This window comes from Elaeis guineensis, chromosome 7 (genome assembly GCF_000442705.2).
Source record: "Elaeis guineensis isolate ETL-2024a chromosome 7, EG11, whole genome shotgun sequence".
NCBI lineage: Eukaryota > Viridiplantae > Streptophyta > Magnoliopsida > Arecales > Arecaceae > Elaeis > Elaeis guineensis.
This window is the reverse complement of record NC_025999.2, coordinates 73,800,219-73,825,993: the sequence shown is the minus strand read 5'-3', so window position 1 is coordinate 73,825,993 and position 25,775 is coordinate 73,800,219. Positions and strand designations below refer to the sequence as shown.

The window sequence follows — 25,775 nt, the reverse complement described above, 5'->3', positions numbered from 1 at the left end:
ATTCTGATCTTCAATGTGGGACAATCAATTTGGCCAAAGGTGGTCGAGATGATAGGGAAGGAGGATTGAAGTGATAGGGATATAGTCTGACGATGCTTAGCCATTATTTATTTGGATTCTGATGATGCTTATAAGTATTATTAAAAGCTATTTTTTGTTTGGAATCCAATGACGCTCATAAGCATTGTTAAATTCCCACGATATTTATTTGGAGTCCGATGATGCTTATAAGAATTGTTAATAGCCATTATTTATTTGGAGTCCAATGATGCTTATATGCATCATTAAAAGTCATTATTTATTGGGATTGGAGAGTCCGATGGTACCTATAAATATTGTTAAAAGCCATTATTTATTTACTGTCCGATAATACTTATAAGTGCTGTTAAAAGTCATTAAGGAATGCTTGTAAGCATGGTTAGCTTGACGACGCTTATAAGCTAATGTTAAGAGCCATTTATTTTATTCAATTTCTAAAAAAATAGGAGAGAGACCGTTTGATACTTGCTAACGCTTTAAACTAACATTGGCAAATAAAACTCAGTTATTTTTCTTTCTTTTATTGTGGTTTTCTAGAAATTGAGGGTGGGGTACTTAGTTTTTTCCCACTTAGTGTAGCATTTTCAACTAGCTTCTCTTGTTCCATCAGAAAATTACATTTCTGCATAGCAAGCTATCATCACTGAAGTAAGCTCTAGTCTCTAATTTGAATAAATCTCCACATATTTAGACATCTTCTATCCTTAGACGGATCATGATGTCGGTCATTTGCCCCCCCCTTTTCTATAGCACAGCTCCATGCATTTTGGTCGTAATCACATAGCTCCTGCTCATTTTACTCCTGAGCGCTGCAATCTTGTATAGAGATGAAAGGAAAAGAATGCAGGTTCATATTATTTAAAAAATTAACCCTAATGTCAAGTTTCTGATTGAATACTTATATGTAAATGTTTGTGTAATGTCTAGATTAATCTATACTAGTACAAATTAGAAAGCCTTGCACGTGAAAGATTATTGGTTAGACCAAATCTACTAGCTCAACAGTGAACCATGAACCAACATGATTAAATACAGATAAAAAAGAGACATGAGGGAAAATGAAGCAATACATGCCTGTTTTGTACGTGTTAATTCGTAGTTGAACTGGTCCATCAACTTAGTAGTGGATCTGATCCAACTAAAAGTTTCATGGTTTCACTTTTTTGGAGGGTGTACAATTCTTCGACTTCATCTTTTTCTTCTTTTTTCCCCCCTTTCTCACCTTCTTTTCACCATAGATTCAACTTGAATTTTCAAATAATTTTGCTACATTTGTGAGAAGGTTCATTTGGCTATTTGTTTCCTCAAGAAAAAAAAAAGAGAGAAAAAAATGAAAAAAAAAAGAATCCGTAGATTCGAATTGTGTCATGAGAGGCTCCCAAAACCGCCCATAATATTTTCAAACGTAAAAGAAAGAAAACGAGGTTGTGGAATGGAGCTTAGAGTTCCAATACAGAAGAATAATCCTCTTAAGTAGAAGACATGCATTACACATTCAAAGGGAATAACAACCATTGATCGGATGTTCCTTTATCTTGAAAGATTGAGGGACTCTAGCAGCTCCTTTGTTCAATTTAGTTTGATCGAACTCTAAGGAAAACAATTTTTAGATCCCCCCTTCAAAATGGCCCATCCATGCTCCGGCAAATTTAGTTATCAATAAATTAATATTTGTCAATAGCAAACAATAGACAACTACACAAAGAAATTGTCATGTTTTGAACCCAGTATCCAGATTCGATACATGATGGCCGCATACTTCTTAGGATAAGATCCTAAAGAATATGTAAGGTCTTAAAATTTATTACAACCTCAAGATCCCATAAATATTATTAATCTCAATTCATAACAAATATTCCACATCCAAATATTCCACATTCATAAATAAGAATGATCTAATTTCATAACAATTAGCAAAATCTATATAATTATAAATTTAATTCCTTCAATCATTCGATCAGATATCAATGATGCTTTATCTATTCATCTATTTACCCACGAACCCAAATCATAGTCAATCATGAGTATCCTGCAACTCTGAATAATTATAAATTCAATTCCTTCAATTATTCGATCAGATATCAATGATGCTTTATCTATTCATCTATTTACCCACAAACCCAAATCATAGCCAATCATGAGTATCCTGCAACTATGAAAAAAAAAGAAAAATGAAGAGAGGGTGAGTTTTACAATCCTATAAGAATTCTCATATACCAACACTAATATAATAATAATAAATAAAATAATAATAATAATTGTTACTCATATAAATAACATACCAATAGATACTATGATTCATAAAACATGTATAGTAAATATGTCTTTTGGTGCAACAAGCTACATCATACAAATATCTTAAACTAACATACATTAGATTTGATCATATCAAGGTGCTTAGCTCTAGACTACCATAGCCATATTTCAGTCTGTGATAGAGTACCAATATTGTGGCTAGTCTTGTGAATTACCATAACCATATTTCTAGCCCATGGCGGGGCATAAATTATTGGGAATAGTGTCCCAAAGTCAATCGTCAGCCTGTTGACGGTTGTGCTCCTTTTTGTATTAGTACATGAATTATAAATAAATAAAAGTTATTTTGGTATTTTTTCATCACAAATGTTTCATCTTCTAATGAACTCCTGTGTTGTGGGGAAGTCCTTAGGACTATTTAGACTCGACAAAGGAGGATTTGTCGCTTAGTCCTTAAACATATTTGCGACCAAATGATACGTTGTTACCAAGGACGACAACGTTTATCGAGCATAGGTCGTTGTGTGCCATATGGGTTGGTTGTCCTCATAACCAAAGAGTATGGAGACACTGGTATGGCATACAGGTGAGATGTAATGGTACATCTGCACTGAACGTGACCAACTCCGGAGCTATTTCTGCTGTCAAGATTTGCTCCGATGGGATATGGGTATAAATGTCCCTCCGACCTGAGACCGCCACGGTGACTTGCAAGCAACTCACTGCACTTAGGCACTGGACTACCTGAATTTCTAATTCAGTGACGGAAGGTTGCTGGGTGTAGTCAAGTACTTGACTTGTCGGTGCGTGTGTCAAGATGGGATTGACCACTCCAGTTTAGGAGCTGTGTACAGTCGTATTTCAATTTAGCAAAACTTTGGCCAGGGTAGTCCTAGTGAGGAGTCACAGGACTAATTGAGTTGAGCACGATTCGGATGATATCATCAGGGTTGACAGTTTAACCCTGAGTCATCCTAAACACAGGGGTCAAAAGGGATGAATTATACGGTAACCATATTCACGTAGGTTCTGAATGTTGCGATTGCGATTATTCGACCTATCCGGTCGTCAGGTACCATTGCTAGATGGTCACTTCGATTAGTACAGGAATTGGTTCCTGTGCTACCGGTTTAGGTTCGAACCTGCGGGGTCACACACATTAGAGGTTCCTTTCTGATCTGATGGCTGATTATGAGTCTTATCTATCTGGGACTCTATGATTGAGAATTAGGATTCTCTGATCATGAGTTCCACACATTTTGGGTACCGAGGTCAAAATTTTGAATTTCAAATTTTGAATTTGAAATTTGAACTCTTTGATAAGGATTTCATATCGATGGTCTCTGATGCCTGATTGTCCATCAGATTTGGACTCAATATTTATGAGAGGTTTAATTAGTGATTTAATCACTAATTAACTCAATTTTATTGAGTAATTATTTTTGGATCAAGTCCAATTGAATTGGATTCAGTTTGGATTGACCCGATTAGGTTAAATGTTGACCTAATCGCTAAGGTGGTTTAGTCCCTGATTTGATCAGGGATTAGGTTTAGTTAATTTCTGATTTGATTAGATTTTATTGAGCCTAATTAAGCCTAATTATATTGGGTTTAATCTGGTCTAATTGTGCTTAACCTATTTTAAATTAAGTTGGCTCAATTTGAATCAAACCACCTTGTTTTAAATTCCCTACGACACCCAACTTCCTTGCACCCTTTGAATTCACGAGAAGAAACTTCTCATGAAATTTTTCTCACGCAAAACCCTTCCCCACGCCCTCATTTGTGCGCCATATGGATGGATAAAATAATTAGTTAGCCATTCAAATTCAAAACATGTTTGAATTTGAATGGATAACTTATCACTTGCCCTTTCATCCTTATCCATTTTGTGCGCCACATTACTTACACGAGAAAAGGTTTCTCGTGAAACATTTTCCATGCACAAAGAGCCACACCCCTTCTCTTCTCATGCCCAAAAGGATAGGGATAAGTTGGTTTTCGTTTGAATTCAAATTTGATTTGAATTCAAATATGTAACCTCTTGTCTTTATCCTCTCACGGGATAAGACACATTCGACGTTGTTTTAAAAAGAGGAGAAAGGTGGGACGTGCGTAAAAATTTTAGGAGAGAAACTTTGAGGCGTGAGGAAGGCTTTTGCCAAGGTGAAGGTCCAAAACCTTCTGAGAGAAAAAGAAAGAAAAGAGAGAAAATTGGGCGCAGGGTTTTTGGTGTGTACCCTAGGGTTTCTACCTAGGGTTCGGGAAGTAAGATTGGTGTGCCACGAGTGTCGTGAGTCCACCAAATTTCAGGGAGAGATCTATCAGCCTCTCAAGCAACTGTGTAGATGATTCGGAGCATCCGAGAAGTCGGCACACATCGATCGAAGGAGTTCGATCAACATCTGCCATCAAAAGGGTGAAATCACGAACTAGCATTCGTGAGGAGCTGATCAGATGGGAGCTTCATATGGACGATCCGCAGAGGTCAGACATTTGTGTGGCTGTGACGTGACGATCAGAGCCCTCCGACGGTGATCAGATTACGGTGATCGACTACCCGCAAAAGGTGATGTGTTCTGAACACAGCATTGTAAAATGTTTACTGATTCAAATTTGAATTTCAAATTTAAATGCATGCTGTTGTATCATATTTAGATCCTAGTGTAGGGTTAATTAGTATTAATTAATGAGATTAATTAATAATTTCACTGTAAAATAATAATTTTAAAAAAGTTTTAAAATTACCATTTTGTCCCTGCACTAAATTTTCGCTTTAATTGGTATCAGAGCATGGTTCTAGAATATGATATACATATGCATGCGTAGATTAAGGTGTAACCTATAAGTTTAAATTTGAAATTCAAAATTCAAAATTCAAAATTCAAAATTCAAAATTCAAAAAGATTTGAAATTTGAAATTTAAAATTTGAAATTTGTTAGAAGTTTCAAATTTGAAATTCAAAATTTGAAATTTGAAATTTGGTTGAAATCTCAAATTTGAAATTTGAAATTTAAAATTCAAAATTTGAAATTTGAAATTCAAAATTTAAAATTTGAAATTTGAAATTTGGTTGAAATCTCAAATTTAAAATTTGAAATTTAAAATTTGAAATTCGAAATTTGAAATTTAAAATTCAAAATTCAAAATTTAAAATTCAAAGATTGGAAATTCGAAATTTGAAATTTGGTTGAAATCTCAAATTTGAAATTTAAAATTTGAAATTTGAAATTTGAAATTTGAAATTCAAAATTTAAATTTTAAAATTGGTATATTTAGATATACTTGATCCAAGTAGCAAGTAATCTAATTGGGTTGGTTGCCATGGCCGTCCGGTTATAGGAGAAAAGTAGGGTTTAAAGGCCCTCTCTTCCCATTCGATGGGGTCTCCTATGGCGGTAGGGGTGCCGATGCAATTATATCCCATGCCGATGAAGCAGCGAAAGGACTTAATTAAGAAATTTATCATGAATGTGTTAGATTAGATCTAAAAGAAAATTTATGATTTATTTTGAGTTATTTTCTGTTATGAAATGAGCAATAGAATTGCTGTTTATGAAATGTGCTGACCTGTTTGTGAAATGAGTTAACACATTTGGTAAACAGAAAATAAAATCTTTCAAATTTGAAAATTATTTTCGAAATGTCAAACCCTGACCCATCAGTCCAAGTACTTAATTAAAAAAATTAAGTGTTGTCTAGTAGGTCTAGAATTGTGAATTAAGACCTAAGACAATTGCATAAACTTGTGGGTCAATGGGTTAGATGAATTAGGTCCATAATTGGGTTAGACCTAAGGTTAGTTTAAAAAATAGACTAAATGGAGTAATTGGTCAAATCTAATCAAAAGTTGAATTAGATTAGGTCAAGGATACTCTAGACTCAACTTCAATAGTTGTAGTTGAATGGGTCCATGTCTTTAACTAGACCAAGATGGACTTAATTCATGGCTACGCGGTGGAGTCCTATTTACTAAGTTGATCAAAATTAAAACTAATGAACCGGTTGGTGTCTAAGGTAAGTTCGCAGTTTTGACCAGTGGTTCTTAAGCGGGAGCTACTCGCATTGATTCGATAATTGACGAGTTAATGGCAAATCCCCACCACTGATCTCACTTACCTGGCCAATCTGGTAAGTTAGATTTTGATTAGATCACTTGGTGATTAGAGCTCACCCATGTCATTAGGTAAATCAGTGTGACTGATTTAGGTGCTCCTAATGCCAGCTTTAATTAAATCCTTTTTTAATCTGACTTGATGAAGTCAGTGGGAGGATTGAAATTGGCTGGATGATTTTTTCTCTACTATTCTTTAATAAAATCCTCAAAATTATTAGGTCCCTAAAATGATTAAGTTATAATGATAACTAAGTCATAGCCTCCCATTAAGTGAGTGATAATGAGTCCATTAGTTCAATGATCATTGGAGGCCCAAAGGCCTGGTGCTCATTGGCTAATGGAATTATTATTCATAATATGATAATTTGATTGAGTCTTTCTGATGGTGGTTAGGTTGGCCGGCAAAGTCAGGCCTGATCATTTATTGGTCCAATTCACTAAATTAAGTCATGTTAATGGTTGGACCTAACCAGATCTTTTCAGTGGAGGCCAAAGCCTACTGATTAGGTTCTGGGGCAAAATCAATTACTAGAAGTTGTTTAGAGAAACAACTGGTTAAGAACCTACCCATAGATGCACATGGGTTGACCAACCAAAGTTGGGCTCGGTGTAGTCTGTGTGGATTCTAATACCCATTAAGGAATTAAAGTAATTCCTCGAATTGGAGGATGAGGCTACCAGTTCGTAAAAATATTGAAAAAAACTTTAGACTAAAATCCAAGTCTTTAGTATTAATTTATGTACTAATAGAGGTCTCGTTTTCCTTTAAGCAGCTATGGCCACTACCCTATCGCTCCGGTCATTATTAGATAATGACAAGCTCATGGGACCCAATTTGATAGCTGGTATCGAAAATTGAAAATCGTCCTTGAGCATGAGCAGATCCTTTATGTAGTAACGGATCCAGCACCTGAGGAGCCAGCTCCGAACGCTAGTAAGGCGATCCGAGATACTTACTTGAAGTGGCTCAATGACCACACCACCGTTCGATGTATTATGCTGGCAGCAATGAATGACGAGTTCAGCCGAAGGTTTGAGAACGCCCAGCCACAGGAGATGCTTCAAATGTTGAACGACTCCTTTGGCACGCCTGACGACGTTGAAAGGCACAAAACTAGTTGTGCCATTTTCAATGCTCGGATGAGGGATGGGGCCTCAGTCACTGATCATGTACTGTACATGATCGAGATGATTGAGCGCCTAAGCAAATTGGGCTTTCCTCTGCATGAGCAGCTCGGTAAGGATGCGATCCTTAATTCCTTACCCAAGTCCTTCCTCCCATTCCTTACTCATTTTCGAATGACAAAGCCTGCAGTAAACTACCACGGATTGTTGGGGTTGCTACAGAACTTTGAGAAGGATCACCAACTCCATAAGGAGTCGGTGAATGTAGTGGGAGGGTCTTCTTCTCGTCGTCAACCCTTTGAGAAGGGGAAGAAGAACAAGAAGAAGAAAAATAAGAAGGTGCAATCTCATGCTGGGACAGTAGCACGGGGTCAGACCAAGAAGCGCAAGCACGACCAGAGCCAGGCGGAGTGCTTCTTTTGCAAGAAGCACGGGCATTGAAAGAGGAACTGTCCTCAATACATTGCCTCCCTGGACCCGAACAGGCCAAAGAAGAAGCAAGGTAATTATATGATAACTCCTTGCAACTTTTTGATTTGTGATACTACTGCCTGGGTATTGGATACCGGAAGCCCTTATCATATTTATAATTCGATGCAGGGTCTACAGGTCAGTAGGAGATTTGATGAAGGCGAGAGGTTCCTGAATGTTGGAGATGGAAGCAAAGTTCCAGTTCTAGCTTTAGGAATCATGAGTTTTGTAATCAATTCTCGTAATGTAATTCTGAGTGAATGTCACTATTGTCCAAGTTTTTTATTAAATATTATTTCTGTAGGCCTTTTGGTCATGTACGGTTATGATTTTTTAATAAAAAGAAATATTTGTAATATCATTTTGAATGGTGTTACAATATTTGTTGGATAATTAAATAATGGAATTTACTTACTATCACAGCCTGTTAATGTGGTTCAAAAATTCGGTAAACGCTCTAGAATAGATAATGTGTCAGAAGTTTACCTTTGGCACTGTAGGCTAGGTCATATCAATAAGAACAGGATAAACAGGTTGGCTCAAGAAGAAATTCTTGAAGTTAGTGATTGTGAATCACTTCCAACCTATGAGTCCTGTCTTCTTGGGAAGATGACCAAGTCACCTTTTACTGAAAAAGGTGAGCGAGCCAGTGAACTCTTAGGTCTGGTACATTCTGATGTATGTGGACCCATGAGCTCAAGTGCAAGAGGTAGATTTTTCTACTTCATAACCTTCACAGACGACCTATCTAGGTATGGGTATGTCTATTTAATGAAGCATAAGTCGGAATCATTTGAAATGTTCAAACTATTTCGAAATGAGGTAGAAAAATAAACTGAGAAGTGTATTAAAACTCTTCGATCTGATCGAGGAGGTGAATACCTTTTCAATGAGTTTCTGACGTATCTAGGGGAGAATGAGATTCTCTCTCAGTGGACTCCTCCTGGAACACCACAGCATAATGGTGTGTCTGAAAGGAGGAATCGGACCCTGTTAGACATGGTTCGATCCATGATGGGGTTTGCTGGTCTGCCGATCTTCCTCTGGGGATATGCGCTCGAATCGGCTTGTTACCTTCTAAATAGAGTTCCGAGTAAGCCTGTAGCCAAAACGCCATATGAGATATGGATAGGACGTAAGCCAGTACTCTCGCACCTTAGGGTTTGGGGGTGTCCGACTTATGTTAAACGTTTAATTACAGACAAGCTTGGACCTAGGTCTGACAAGTATAATTTTATAGGGTACCCAAAAGAGATCAAAGGGTATTATTTCTACCTTGCTGATGAGCAAAAGGTGTTTGTCAGCCTTAAGATATTTTTTTTAGAAAAGGAGTTCCTTAGTGAAGGAACTGTTGCCTCTAAAGTCGAACTTGACGAAGTTCGACAAGTGGAAAAACCGACACATGTTACTGAACCTGAACCGGATTTGATTAGATCAGATCCGGAGCCCATTGATTATGCACCCTTAAGGCTGTCTAGTAGAGTACCACATCAACCGGACAGATACTATGGTTTCTTGGTCCGGGATGGTGATCCTGTCGAACTTGATGAAAACGATGAGGATCCGATCACCTACATGGATGCAATGCAGAGACCTGACTCTGAGAAATGGCTAGAGGCCATGAAATCCGAAATGGAGTCCATGAAGGTCAACGATGTGTGGACATTGGTTGACCCACCCGAAGGAGTAAAACCCATAGGGTGTAAGTGGGTCTTCAAAAGGAAGAGGGGCGCAGACGGAAAGGTGGAGACCTATAAAGCCCGTCTGGTTGCCAAGGGATATCGTCAACGTTATGGTATAGACTATGATGAGACGTTTTCTCCTGTGGCAATGCTCAAATCCATTCGGATTATGCTTGCGATAGCTGCCCATCTGGACTATGAAATCTGGCAGATGGATGTGAAGACAACTTTCCTAAACGGAGAGCTGGACGAAGAGGTGTATATGATACAACCTGAAGGGTTCACATCTACAGATGAGTCTAAGGTGTGCAAGCTACAGAGGTCTATTTATGGACTTAAGCAGGCATCTCGGAGTTGGAACATACGTTTTGATAGAACGATCAAAACGTATGGCTTCGTTAAGAACGGAGAAGAGCCCTGCATTTATAAGTGGGCTAATGGTCCAGTAGTAGTATTTCTTGTATTGTATGTGGATGACATTCTCTTAATCGGGAATGATGTCCCTGCATTACAGGAATAAAGATTTGACTATCGTCACAGTTCTCCATGAAGGATCTGGGAGAAGCTTCCTACATCCTAGGGATGAGGATCTATAGGGATAGATCCAAAAAGTTGCTTGGCTTATCCCAGTCCACGTACATTGATACTATGCTAAAAAGATTCAGCATGAAAAATTTCAAGAAAGGCTATCTACCGATAGGCCATGAATTTTCTCTCGAAGAGGGATTGTCCGACAAACCTCAAGAGAGAGAGCGTATGGGTAGGATTCCATATGCTTCGGCAGTGGGATCTATCATGTACGCTATGACATGTACACGACCAGATGTGGCATACTCACTAGGGGTAGTGAGTAGATACCAATCTGATCCAGAGAGAATCACTGGAAGGTTGTTAAAACCATCCTGAAGTATTTAAGAAATATTAAGGACCAGTGGCTTATATATGGTGAATCAGACTTGAGACTTATAGGGTTTACAGACTCTAGTTTCCAGTCTGATCGCGATGATAGCAAGAGTGTGTCGGGATTTATTTTTATCCTTAATGGTGGGGCTGTCTGCTGGAAGAGTTCCAAGCAGCACACTGTGGCTGATTCAGTATGCGAGGCGGAGTATATTGCTGCATCAGATGCTGCCAAAGAAGCGGTGTGGCTGAGAAAATTCATCACCGAGCTCGGAGTAGCACCCTCCCTGGTTGGTCCAGTTCTGCTCTACTGCGATAGCTCTGGAGCCATTGCTCAGGCGAAGGAACCAAAGGCACACCAGCGGACGAAGCATATTCTGCGCCGCTACCATCTCATCCGGGAGATCGTGGATCGAGGTGACGTCGACCTTCAGAAGATCGACGGAAAGGAGAACCTGGCCGACCCATTCACTAAAGCCATTGCGGTGAAGGAGTTCAACGACTACAAGTCGAAGATGGGTATTAGATACTGCACCGATAGGCTTTAGGCCAAGTGGGAGATTGTTGGGAATAGTGTCCCAAAGCCAATCGTCAGCCTGTTGACGGTTGTGCTCCTTTTTGTATTAGTACATGAATTATAAATAAATAAAAGTTATTTTGGTATTTTTTCATCACAAATGTTTCATCTTCTAATGAACTCCTATGTTGTGGTGAGTCCTTAGGACTATTTAGACTCGACAAAGGAGGATTTGTCATTTAGTCCTTAAATCTGTTCGCGATCAAATGATACATTGTTACCAAGGACGAGAATGTTTATCAAGCATAGGTCGTTGTGTGCCATATAGGTTGGTTGTCCTCTTAACCAATGAGTGTGGAGACACTGGTATGGCATACAGGTGAGATATAAGGATACATCTGCACTGAACGTGACCGACTCCGGAGCTATTTCTGCTGTCAAGATTTGCTCTGATGGGATATGGGTATAAATGTCCCTTCGACCTGAGACCGCCACGGTGACTTGCAAGCAACTCACTGCACTTAGGCACTGGACTACCTGAATTTCTAATTCAGTGACGGAAGGTTGCTGGGTGTAGTCAAGTACTTGACTTGTCGGTGCGTGTGTCAAGATGGGATTGACCACTCCAGTTTAGGAGCTGTGTACAGTCGTGTTTCAATTTAGCAAAACTTTGGTCAGGGTAGTCCTAGTGAGGAGTCACAGGACTAATTGAGTTGAGCACGATTCGGATGATATCATCAGGGTTGACAGTTTAACCCTGAGTCATCCTAAACACAGGGGTCAAAAGGGATGAATTATACGGTAACCATATTCACGTAGGTTCTGAATGTTGCGATTGTGATTATTCGACCTATCCGGTCGTCAGGTACCATTGCTAGATGGTCACTTCGATTAGTACAGGAATTGGTTCCTGTGCTACCGGTTTAGGTTCGAACCTGCAGGGTCACACACATTAGAGGTTCCTTTCTGATCTGATGGCTGATTATGAGTCTTATCTATCTGGACTCTATGATTAGAATTAGGATTCTCTGATCATGAGTTCCACACATTTTGGGTACCGAGGTCAAAATTTTGAATTTCAAATTTTGAATTTGAAATTTGAACTCTTTGATAAGGATTTCATATCGATGGTCTCTGATGCCTGATTGTCCATCAGATTTGGACTCAATATTTATGAGAGATTTAATTAGTGATTTAATCACTAATTAACTCAATTTGATTGAGTAATTATTTTTGGATCAAGTCCAATTGAATTGGATTCAGTTTGGATTGACCCGATTAGGTTAAATGTTGACCTAATCGCTAAGGTGGTTTAGTCCCTGATTTGATCAGGGGTTAGGTTTAGTTAATTTCTGATTTGATTAGGATTTTATTGAGCCTAATTAAGCCTAATTATATTGGGTTTAATCTGGTCTAATTGTGCTTAACCTATTTTAAATTAGGTTGGCTCAATTTGAATCAAACCACCTTGTTTTAAATTCCCTGCGACACCCAACTTCCTTGCACCCTTTGAATTCACGAGAAGAAACTTCTCATGAAATTTTTCTCACGCAAAACCCTTCCCCACGCCCTCATTTGTGCGCCATATGGATGGATAAAATAATTAGTTAGCCATTCAAATTCAAAATATGTTTGAATTTGAATGGATAACTTATCACTTGCCCTTTCATCCTTATCCATTTTGTGCGCCACATTACTTACACGAGAAAAGGTTTCTCGTGAAACATTTTCCACGCACAAAGAGCCACGCCCCTTCTCTTCTCACGCCCAAAAGGATAGGGATAAGTTGGTTTTCGTTTGAATTAAAATTTGATTTGAATTCAAATGTGTAACCTCTTGTCTTTATCCTCTCACGCGGATAAGACATGTTCGACGTTATTTTAAAAAGAGGAGAAAGATGGGACGTGCGTAAAAATTTTAGGAGAGAAACTTTGAGGTGTGAGAAAGGCTTCTGCGCAAGGTGAAGGTCCAAAACCTTCCGAGAGAAAAAGAAAGAAAAGAGAGAAAATTGGGCGCAGGGTTTTTGGTGTGTACCCTAGGGTTTCTACCTAGGGTTCGGGAAGTGAGATTGGTGTGCCACGAGTGTCGTGAGTCCACCAAATTTCAGGAGAGATCCATCAGCCTCTCAAGCAACTGTGCAGATGATCCGAAGTATCCGAGAAGTCGGCACACATCGATCGAAGGAGTTCGATTAACATCTGCCATCAAAAGGGTGAAATCATGAACTAGCATTCGTGAGGAGCTGATCAGACGGGAGCTTCGTGTGGACGATCCACAGAGGCCAGACATTTGTGTGGCTGTGACGTGACGATCAGAGCCCCCCGACGGTGATCAGATTGCGGTGATCGACTACCCACAAAAGGTGATGTGTTCTGAACACAGCATTGTAAAATGTTTACTGATTCAAATTTGAATTTCAAATTTAAATGCATACTGTTGTATCATATTTAGATCCTAGTGTAGGGTTAATTAGTATTAATTAATGAGATTAATTAATAATTCTGCTGTAAAATAGTAATTTTGAAAAAGTTTTAAAATTTAAATATCGTGGCTAGTCTTATAGATTACCACAACCATGTTTATAGTCCATGGCGGGGCACTCACCGTAACTAGTCCAAAGGACCGCCAGCACTTAACTCGAACTAACACAACTATATTTACAGCCCGTAGCAAAGCACTACAATAGCTAGTTTGGGGGATCACATAGGTGCTCAACTTTGAACTATCGCAGCTATATTTTCAGCCCGTTGTAAGGCACCAATACCATGGCTAGTACTATGGACTATCACAACCACATTTTCAACTTATGGTAAGATAATAACGTGGCTAGTCCAGAGCTCCACAACCCCACATAGAGTTATATAACTCCATTACAAGCTTGTAAGTATTGTAATTCCAAATTTCATTCTTTGGCAAAACTTAATGTACATAATTAACAAATTCCATCCAAGCTAGGATCAATGATATATAATACATAACATCAAACAAGTCATAAAAATATACTTAACAACTAAGTATATGATATATCGCTATAAAAAATATATGGATCGAAATCACTGATGTACAAAATAACTTTTATATAAATAGATGATCAATGTTTAGAAATTCTTATCTTTACTGATGATAAACTCTAGAATAGACTTTACCAATCCATGACTAGCATGTCCACTTAATGATATAATTCCAACACAACCTCAATCCACCATCAACATAAGAAATAATAAATTATTATTATATTTCTATTTTCATAGCTCTAATATCCGAAACATTCTTAATTTTCAATTTTTTTGACCCTACCTAATACATGACTAATTAATAAATAAAAATTTAAGGATTTACCTTGATTTAAAGCTCGAAACATAAATTCTCTTGCCCAACATCTCATCAAATCAATCATATCTTTGCATAAAAACTAATGCTTATGATGGAACAAGATTGACACAAAAAGGATGAGACTAATTAAGTAGCGGCATCTAGCAACCCTAATCAATCAGAACGGTATAGTCAAATTTTATAAATCAATAAATAGATGGTCCAATCAAAGTAAAGGTAACAAGTTAGGAATTATTGATACTGAGTCCAGAAATAACCAATGAAAATCCAGATAAAGATCAACAAGTCAGATAGTCGCCTAGAGTACCAATCCAGGTCCCACACTGGAGTTCAACCACTTGATCAAGATTTTTCTATACATCTGGACCCTCCAATGGTCTACAAGATTTCTAGAGAGAGAAATCCATGAAGAGAGAAAATTTTAGAGAAAAAATAAAGAGAAACTTTTAGAGAGAGAAAGTGAAGAGAGAAGGTAGAGAGAGGAGAGAGAGAAGAAAGAAAAGTGAGAGAACTTTTTTTTCTTTACTTTTCTTTTCTTTCCTTTCTTTTTTTTTCCTCATTTTCTTCCTTCTCCTTCTTCGTGGACATAAGGGATACCCCCTCCTCTTTCTCTTCCCTACACATGGCCACACGCCCGATGATCGACGATCCCTCACATCATTAGATGGTGGGGATTCGATAATGTAGCCCTAAACACCGGTCAATAACAACCATGCCAACGATGGTTGGCAAAACAAAGGAGCCAAGATAAGAGAATCTCGATTTTGAAGAAATCCGATGACTTGTCGGTCACAATCTGATCATCGTTGATAGCTAAGGGATGGAAAGAAGATGAGGATGGAGCCAAGACCTTCTTACCATAGCTCTGATGGTGAAATGATGGTAAGTTAGTGGTGGATCAAATGATGTTTTCTCGATCCCTAAACAAAAAATCAGGAAAAGTTTGGTGGTTCACCGGCAGAAGACTAGAGATGGGATGTGTTCCATAAGGAGAGGATTTGGGGGCCTTTTATAGGCCAATTCTTAAGGCTTTTGACAGACTTGAGCGAGCCCTAGGAGACTCTTTCCCCATCGAAAATGGAGAAGAGGAGAGCACGTGCAATCAATTTCTCTTCTTTTTTTTGGTTTTTGCTTTAAGATCCATATAAAAAATTGGATTCTTATAGAAATATTATATAATCATTTGTAAGTTCGAAAATAATTCGAGTTTAGACTTTAGATCCACATAGGGTTTAGATTAGGTCCGAGCTTGCTAGTCTTAATGATATCCCTAATTCAATATATTTTGCTAGGTTTAATATAAGGATCTGTGCAGACGTATATTTAGTCCTATATCGATTATTCGCTAGAAAGATCTTGGATACTTATACAGGATCAAAAAATCTAAATAATATATACTGATTAGTGATGAGGTCCTATATTGTTACAATGGTATTAGAATGGACCTGGCCCATAACTCATATGGATTAGAAGATACTACAGTATGGGTTCATTGGACTGGTGTTTATGAATAGATACATGGATTTGATTTTTAGTCTGTGGAAGACATCAGAGCTTAAATAGAGAGAGTATATGAGGATCCGTGTAGATGTATATTTAATCCTATGTAGGTTATTCGTTAAAAAAATTTGGATACTTATATAGGGACAAGGAATTCAAATAATATATTTCGACTAATCTTTTTGGGTAAAGTCCTGCATTGTTACATTTAGTGAATATTTTTTAGAAATACAATGACTTTGCTACCTAATTCTGTCTATATTTTATATATAATTGATCCCATGTAGGTTAACAGCCTGTGGTAGAACTATAGTAACCGGAATGGAATAACAACGGAGAGAAGTAATAGGTCTTTTTCAACAATGGCAACTCCACTTCCAAATACTCCACTTCCATTTGAACTTTGGAAGTGGAAATTGGTGCCAACAAAGCTAAGGACCAGTTAGTCATCAAGCTCGTAGCTCTAGAAAAATAGACGTAACAAACCTTTCTCAAATGTAGCAAATAGTTAGAAAACCAAACCAGATTCAGTACAAATCTCGGAAAATGGCAATAATTGTGTAACAAGAGCCTAAGCAGTTGCATGTAAATGTATGTATTATACTTTTCTGACATGTAACTTCGATTACATAAAAGGACAATTGTAAGAACCCGGATTTTTCTTCAACTTTAATTCTCACGGCTCTTGAAGCCAAAACAAAAAAAAAAAAAACCTAGCGGAAGAGGACTCTCGATGGAGTCCGTCTTCCTTCTTTGAATCCGACCAGAATCGGGGGGATAAGGCCACAAAAAATCGATCTGTAGGGACCCTAATCCATGCATATAAATAGGTGATCCCCTCTCCTTTGAATCCACAACCAAACTCTCGAGGAATAGCCACAGATCATCTGAGATTTCTAGGGATCTTTCCGTGGGTTGCTGCCGAAAAGAGCTCACAGAAATTCCATCGTGAGGCCTCGCCGGACCTTGGTAAGAGGTCTTAGCCCTTTTCCTTTCCAAGTTTCCTCCCACTGTTTGAAGCCGGCAAATCGCCGGATTCATGGCAATCAGGGCTGCCCTGTTTTCTTCTTGGTTTCACCTATCGCCGCCGACAACAGCCGCCATTGGGGGCCGTCGTCGGGGCCACGGCTTTGACGCCGTTGGGAGCCACCGTGGTGGCCGGCCTTGGTCTTCCGTTGCCATGCATCGGAGAGGGACAACAGGGAGCAAATCCCCTGTTTGAAGAGAATAGGAGAAGAGAGGGCTCTTCTCTCTCTTCTTCGGTTTATTTTAATAAAATAATTTTTTTTATTAGTTGGCCAATTACTTAATTAATTAATTTTCTCTCAAATGGATTATTGAAAATTTTAGAAGAAAGATTTTGGGACCGGTGGATCCTGATGAATCTCGATAGAGGGGTAATTTTATCTAAATAATATTATTTTAAAAAAATTTAAAAAATAATATTGTTTATAAAATATTTATCAAAATATCGTCTAAAATAAAGTCGTCCTATCATAAGATAACTTTATGTGCCGATTCATCACAACTCACGCCATGTGGATAGAGTCAGCAACATAGAGTCATCCTATCATAGGGCGACTCTATAAGTCGCCCTATGGTAGGGCGATTTATAGAGTCGCCGTATAATAGAGCAATTTTGAGTAACCACCGGTCCTGCATCGAGAGACCACTAGACTCTCCAACCATCGAGAGAGAGGTTGGGGGATGGGAGGAGGTGTGAGGAGGGGCGGTGGAGATCGAGAGGGTCGAGAGGAAGAGGGTTGGGGGACCGAGAGGGAGAGGGACGGGATGTTTGATTTTTTTTTTCTAAATGACTGAGAGAGAGAGAGAGGGGTTTAGTCAGGAGAGAGGAGAGATTAAACTTCTCTCTCCCCTCTCTCCATCACTTAGAAAAAAAAAATCAAACACCCCACCCCTCTCCCTCTCAGTCCTTCAACCCTCTCTCTCGACCCTCACCGCCCTCTCTGTGCCCTCCCAATCTCCCTCTCAATGGTTGGAGAGTCTAGTAGTTTCTCAGTATAAGTCCGAGGTCAAAGTCGTCCTATCATAGGATGGCTCATAGAGTCGTCCTACCATAGAGTAACTTATAGAGTTGCTTTTTTATAAGATGACTCCACGTTGCTAACTCAGCCATCCACATAGAATGAGTTCTGGTGAGTCAGCACATAAAGTCGTCCTATGATATGACAACTTTATTTTGAATAGCATTCTGATAAATATTTTATAAAGAACATTATTTTCATAATTTTTTTAAATTAACATATTTAGATAAAATTACTTGATAGAGGGGTTTAGATGATTAATTTGATTTATTTTAAAATATTAATTTCAATATATAGGAGAAATAATTTCTTGGACAAGACGATATCGAGAAAGATTATTAAGATCTGATTGTAAACCTAGTAAGTTTCTCTCTCTATTTTCTCTTTCTAAACTCTCTCTACTTTCTCTCTCTATAATTTTATCTTTCTAGATTATTTCTTTCTCTTCCTGGATTTCTCTCTCTAGATGTCTTATGGACTAGTGGAGATCTAGGTATTTAAACAAATCTATATCTTGGTTTATTCTAGGAGGGGTACTGAAATTCTGAAATTAAGATCGTTCTCCGTAATTTTTCATTATCCTTAATCATCTTTAATTTTTATATTTGATCTTAATCATGTAAAATATAATTATTTGTACTAGAAGGTATTGAGTAAAATATCTTGATTCTGAGTTCGTAGATTGAGGAGTTCATCGATTTCTATGTTTGGATTAATCACCGGTAGAGATAAGAATTCTTGTACATGATCACCATTATATATGCTATTTTTATCATTGATTTTATATCGTTGGATTCGTGTTGATGAATTTATCATGTTGAGATACTATTGTTTCTTGTATGATTTTTGAGTATGCGTACATTATGTGTTGACATATATGTATATCAGTGATTGATAATATAATTATATGGATATGACATATTTTTTCTGAGTACACTGTAAACTGAAATTGATTTGATGATATCAACATAAAAATCAATATGAAATAAATAGATAAAAAAATATAGTTTGGACTAGCCTCGTCATGTGGATAGTCCGTCAGGAGCTTATGTCTGGGATAGCTGTTAGGAGCTTATGCCTGAAACAGTCTGCTAGGAGCTTATGCCTGGGACAGCTCCCACGAGCTTTTATACGTGGGACAGCCGGTTAGGAGCTCATGCTTGGGACAGCCAGCTAAGAGCTTATGCCTGGGACAACCCCTAAGGGCTCATGTGTGGGATTTTGGGTCAGACCAAAATTGAGAAATGATTATGGTTAGTCCAAAGCCGAAAAGAAAAATGTTAAGAAAACTAGCTATATGATAGAGAAACAGATGAAAAGACAAGAAACTAATGTTGAATAAAAGATTTTACTTATTGATATATGATGACATATTTTTTTTAATAAGATGTATATTTGATGCATATTTATATGGATGTTGGTATTATTCTGGATATTGGATATAAGATTTTATGCTTTATTGCTTATCGTTATTTTCAGATTATATTATTATACTAGTGTGATATGTAGAATTCTTACTTGACTGCAAAGCTCATCCCCCTTTTTTTCTCTTTTTCTTCTTAGAGTCGAAGGATGCTCATGATTGGCTATGGTTTGGGTTCTTGGGTGAGCAGATGAATAGATAGAGCATTATTGATATCTCATCGAATGATTGAAGGAATTGAATTTGTAATTGTGCATGTCTTGTCAATTGTTATGAAATTAGATCATTATTGCTTATAGATGTCGAGATTATAATAAATTATAAGGCCTTGTATGATCTTTAAGGTTTTGTTTTAGGATTCATGCAGCCATCGCCTTCTCGATCCAGGTGTTGGGTCTGGGGTATGACTGATATCACTGTCATATAAGGTAGAGTAGTTTACGTGAAACAAAGTGGGACATAAGTCAATCAAACCATTTACACCTTGGTTGGGAGAGAAGATAAAAGAATAAGGGAGAAGGTTAACACTTTCTCTTGGTCGGAAGTTTTTTCACAAAAGAAAAGAAAAGAAAAGGAGAGAATATAAATCTCCTTAAATATTCATTTTTTTTTCTCTAAATTGAGTGGATTTGGAGAGAAAAGAATTGAAAGTTGAGTGATTTTTTAATAATTCTTATCTTATCTTCGGGGCTTATTTCCTTGCATGCAATTTAGACTCCTGTGAATGGAAAAAACAAAAGCTACAAGCTGCCTCCTCCCATGCGATTGAGACTCTTGCGGAAGGAAAAATTGCCTCCCACATGATTAAGATTCTTGTGCATGGAAAAGTTGCCTCCCGTGTAATTGAAGCGGTTCCATGTGATTGAGACTTTTATGGATGGGAAAGACAACGAAAACCAAGGAAAGACGTAAAAAACTAAAAGGTAAGGCCCTTTCCCACTTGTATTATTATTTTTTAGGTTTTTCACAAATAGCCCCCCTCAAAATGCTTATTTTGCATTTTTAGAACCCTTTTCTTCATTTTTGCAACCCGCCCCCCATTTATTCATATAATGTGCAAATAACCCCCGACCATAGTTTCCGTCACACAGTGTTTGTAAATTTAACCAAAGCTGGTTATTTTAACTCAACTAGACATTAAATGTCTTAAATGCTCGAGTTAAATGATAGAATGAGTTAGAAAAGATCTGATCCCCAATTTGGTACCCTAACACCCTCCCCATCCCACCCCTCTATCGTCTGCAAATAATTTGCCCAAATTGGATCACTCTCTTCGTTCCCCTCTCTCGTCTGCAAACAATGTGGCCAAATTGGATCACTCCCTCCATTCGAAGGTGTCGATTATTTTCTTAAAATCTATCGATCAGACATTTGAATAGAAGGCAACGAGTAGCTGGTTGGTGTATAGTTGGATAAGGCATGTTTATTTGGATGTTTCATGTATGCTTTTTATTGTATAGGTGTTGAATGTATTGGGCATCTGGTTTTTGTGTATATATATAGACGAGTAGATCCCACTTGTTCGTTGGCTAGTATGTCATCCGATAGATATGGGATCATTCATTATATTGATACATTAAGTAGTTTATTGATTATTTTAAGAGGTGAAATATTCATCGAACAATGAATTAGAGATGAGTATGAAGGTTACTTTGCAAAAATTTTTGTGGAAGAAATCTATTTTTGAATATAAAATACGAATATAAAACACAAATATGGCCATCTGGATAGAAGCTTACTATCATTTAGGAATGTTTGGCACAATGTAGAATACATTTTCATATACCTATACGTAGTGCTTCTGTGGTCCAAATTTTTATCATTTGATATATGAGTACACAAGTTGTTTGGATTTTCCTATAATTAATAAGTTCTCCAACCAGCTGGGCTTCCTAAGATACATGAATTATGAACTTGAGTTGGTATGCAATTATTAGTCTTCTGTGTGTTCAATGATTTGTTTTTGGTACGTTTGCTTAATTCTATGTAATTTTAAAATTCAAAATTGCTGCAATAATAAGCTTCTTTGCTTTTGAGAGATCTTTTATTTCCTTAAGATAGCTACATAGCATCTACTTATTCATCATAGATTTTAGTGTTTCTTTCTCATGGATGGTTCATTTTAAGTGTAATTATATACTCAAATAGGCAATTGTTACTGGTTGTTTACCATTAAGTAGTTTATTGCAGGCTATAAAGGTCTATTACTATGTTAGTAATTATATGTGAATCAATTTGCTAACTAGGATATAATCTGCTCTTTAGAATAGTTAATTAATCAGTTTACCATTAGCTGATTAGACAAATATAATATGCTCTTTACTGACTATCCATTAACATATGAAGCATGCTTAACTATTTATTTGCTGGATTTGTAGTCATAATGAATGATACTATTGTTAATCCGAGAATTCACTATAATGAAAAGTAGAGAGTAAATTCTCGAGATGTAAAACAGAAGTATATAGTAGGGCAGCAGCAGACAAGAATATATGATAGTGACTACTCATGTTACAAGGATTTGGTGGATGAGATAATGACTATGGAAGAATGGGCTCCCACTGATTGTATGTTCCTACATTACTAGAATCCTGCAGTTAATGGGTCTGTAGCAATGAATTTAGATAAAGATTTGTCAGATATGTATGAGAATTGTAAGGGATTGCAGTGGATTGACTTATATGTGGCTTTTGAATCCATTACAATCCCTGTCAACCAAAATACACTTGTAAATGATCCAAGAGATATTGTAGTCATTCATAAACCTTTTTCACAGCCTCATCCAGCAATAACAAAACCTTGTACTTTAGTAGAAGACCCTCATGTTTTAGTTTCAGAGTAGAATACAGCAGTACCAGAACCTACAGTGTCAGAGCATACAATTCAAACTCTTAATACACATGTTGAGAATATGGTTCACAATCTGGAACAAAATAAACCAAGTTCAATAGCAGCAGCAACAGAGCCTAGTAAGTATATTGAAGCTGAAGTTGAGAACATGGGCCACAGCCTAGGATAAAGTGAGCCAAATTCTGATGGGCAGCAATCAAGGCAATCTGCACCCACATTAAGGATGAGACCTGTAGTTGCCAAGGCAAAAGAAAAATGGAGAAATCAGCCTTCCATTGATGTTGTTGTCCAAGATAAGGTGGATAGATTTTTTTTAAGAATAGAATCTGATAAATCTGAAGATGAATATGAGGTATTTTCAGAAGATAGCTATATTTCATTGAAAGGATCTTCAGTAAAGGAAGAGGATGATGATGCTTTCTCAGAAGAGACCTATCCATCCAAGGAGAGTGGGTCTAGCTTATCAGTGGGCTCTACTTTCAAAGATATTGACACATTTAGAGATGCTCTGAGGGGGTATGCAGTGGCAAACCACTTTAATTGCTCTTATATACATAATGAGAAAAGAAGAGTAACAGTTAGGTGTAAGAATAGTGAGTGTACTTAGCGGTTACATGCTTCCAAACTTCTGGATAACATTACTTTTTAAGTGAAAACTATTACCGGAGAGCATCAATGTGAGGCAGTCAATTTAGTATCTAATAATATGGCCACATGTAATTTGGTTACTATCAGGATCGAAGAATGGGTGAGGGCTGAGCTTGAGATCAGTATCAAAGCAATCAAGCTAAGATTGAAAAGTATGTATTCTATTGAATTAGGATATCACAAAGTATGGAGAGCAAGGGAAGCTGCGTTGACTAAAATTTATGGTAACATAGAGGAATCTTTTCTAAAGATTCCTTCTTTACATAGAGAACTACAAGTGAGAAATTCAGGAAGCTTGGTGAGATATACTACAGGTCCAGATAATGCATTTGAGAGATTTTTTATATGCTTGAAGCCATGCATTGATGGATTTAAACAGAGACGCAGACCTTTGTTAGGCTTGGATGGTTGTCATTTGAAAAGTAAGTACATGGGTACAATGATAGTTGCCATTGCTTTGGATGGTAATTTTGGTATGTTTTCAGTTGCATTTGCAATCATTTAGAGTAAAAGTGGACACTCATGAAAATGGTTTTTAGAATTGCTGCTTGCCCTCGGACCGATACCTAATTTGACTCTGATGTCAGATAGAATGAAAGGGTTGGATAATATAGTAAAGGTTGTATTACCTGATGCTGAGCATAGATTTTGTGTGAGACATATGTATAAGAATTTCAAGAAAAAATTTTTTGGTGTTGCACTTAAGAATATCTTATGGCAAACAGTCAGGTCAAATTTGGATGATGCATGGTTGAAGAAGATGGAGGAGTTGAAGGTTGTGTCTTTAGGAGCATATGTATGGATCAACGATCAAAATAGTGACCGAAGGTAATCTTTTCGAACTAGAAAGCTGCGATGGCTGGGAGAAAGAAAGCATTACGCCTGGGCCTGGAATAAGACTTCCAATGGCTTCATGTAGTTAATGAATTAGTTTACCAATTTTAGTTTATATAAAGAGCAAATTATATACTAGTTAGCAATTAATCATTTTCACACATTCAGTACTTCCAAATTGCTTAGTCTTGTAAAATGATCTGCATCTAACCAGACTTGGAGTAGAAAAGTATTTGAAGTTGGAGCAAAATGCCACTACATCACGAATAATTTGTCAGATTCTTTCAACAACTTTATTAAGAAAGATAGAAATAGATCGTATGTGGATCTTATTAATAATATCCGACTGAAATTGATAGTTCAGATGGATAAGAGAAAGAGACAAGCAGGTAAGTGACAAGGCAGTCTAACCCCAAGGGCATTAAAGTATGTCCAATGGGTTTGTAAGCAAGATGGAACAATTAGATAAATCTACAGATCTGGAGAGGATGAAGTAGAGGTAAAACTTCAGATGGTAGGTATACAGTAAATTTAGAAGGTAGAAATTATTCGTACAGAATGTGGCAAGTATCAGGATTGCCTTGTCAGCATGCAGCAGCTACTATTTTAATATTAAGAAGAAAAGTAGAGATATATGTTGATGAATACTTTTCAAGTGAATGGTATAGACAAGCATACTCTCAAAGTATTGCACCTATGGCAGATAAAAATCAATGGGAGATGGTTGATGTGCAAGTTGGTCTACCACATATACATCATCCTAGAGGAAGGCCTAAGAAAAAGAGAATCAGATACCCAGATGAAGGAAAACAAAATCAAGAAGCCGCTTCTTAGAAGACCTACGGCAGATGTGGTTCCATAGGTCATAATAGGAGAAAATGTGTAGAGAACATCAATCCTATCAGTGATAATAGTCAATCAGGTAATCCTATTAATAGTCAATAAGTCATAATAGCTTTTGCTTCTTGTTATAAATTTTAGTTGTATGATTACTGCTAGTAGTCAATCAAGTAATCTTGCTTTTTTTTCTTGTTATAAATTCTATCACTTGTACATGCATAGGATCAATTAATACACCCACAGTAGAGCATAGACCGATAGGAGAGCCTTCTGCCATGGACACAAAAATGCCTCGAGAAGGATTAGTGAGAGGCAGGAGAAATTATAGAGGAAGAGGTAGAAATGCTGGAGGCAATCAAATTGAAGGAGGACTAGCTGTTGGGGGAAGATTTGGTCCAAGTAAAAATACTGGAGGTAGGGGAAGAAGAGGTAGAGTAACTGGAGGAAAAGTTATTGGAGGTAGAGTTAGAGGGCCAGCATTTGACAGGTCATCCTAGTTAGGGAAAGACTTTCAAGCTTTCTTAAGGAGCATACAATAAGTAAGTTTACAACATACAAACTATAAAGAGTTGTTTCCCTTAAATTAATTCTTAGCTAAATTTGCTTTTGTTTATTGACGATTTGCAGGAGATAGGTGGGCTGCTGCTAAGATCTAATGAAATTGAAAGATTTTCAAGAATTGAAAAGCATGCTGGGCCACAACCATTTGTTTTCCTGATATAAAGAGAACACATGTGTGGCTTTGTAACAGTTTTTTGTGGACTATGTTTGGGACAAAGTGTGACCTTTCTCAATGTGTTGAAATTATGTAATTCTAGATGGAATTGCGGCTTTGTAATCAAACTATGTTGGTTGCTAAATTATGTTGGTGTGTGTAAACAGTTGTTGTGTACCCTGTTATAACTCTAGACAGATTAATTCTAAATGCAAAAAGGTATTTAGTATTGCTATATGGTGTGTCTTGTTATAAATGGTGCATAACAGTTATGTTAATTCTAAAGTACCACCTTACAGCTTCCAGTTGGATTGACATGTATCTTCTTTTTTAGGCTTCATAGATTGAATTAATTATATAAACTGGAAGAAACATAAATACAAGCAGTTTCTCAATTCAAACTCTATCTGATGAAATGAAGGTGATATTAAACACTACTGAATGAATATGCATCTCATTTCTTCAAATGGTCAGATTAC

The 25,775-nt window shown here is 37.3% G+C and overlaps 1 long non-coding RNA gene across 6 annotated transcripts; it reads left to right on the top strand.

Annotated features, from left to right (window-relative positions):
- Positions 1-16,483: 16,483 nt before the first annotated feature.
- LOC105049004 (uncharacterized) lies at positions 16,484-25,531 on the top strand. Of its 6 annotated transcripts, XR_012142869.1 has the most exons (6): positions 16,484-16,910; positions 18,284-18,346; positions 19,550-19,591; positions 20,124-20,332; positions 24,804-25,120; positions 25,209-25,531. It is a non-coding gene; the product is annotated as an uncharacterized lncRNA (long non-coding RNA). The 6 variants fall into 6 exon arrangements; XR_012142871.1 differs by lacking the exon at positions 18,284-18,346 and having other exon boundaries at positions 16,491-16,910; XR_012142868.1 differs by lacking the exon at positions 20,124-20,332 and having other exon boundaries at positions 16,516-16,910.
- Positions 25,532-25,775: the final 244 nt, after the last annotated feature.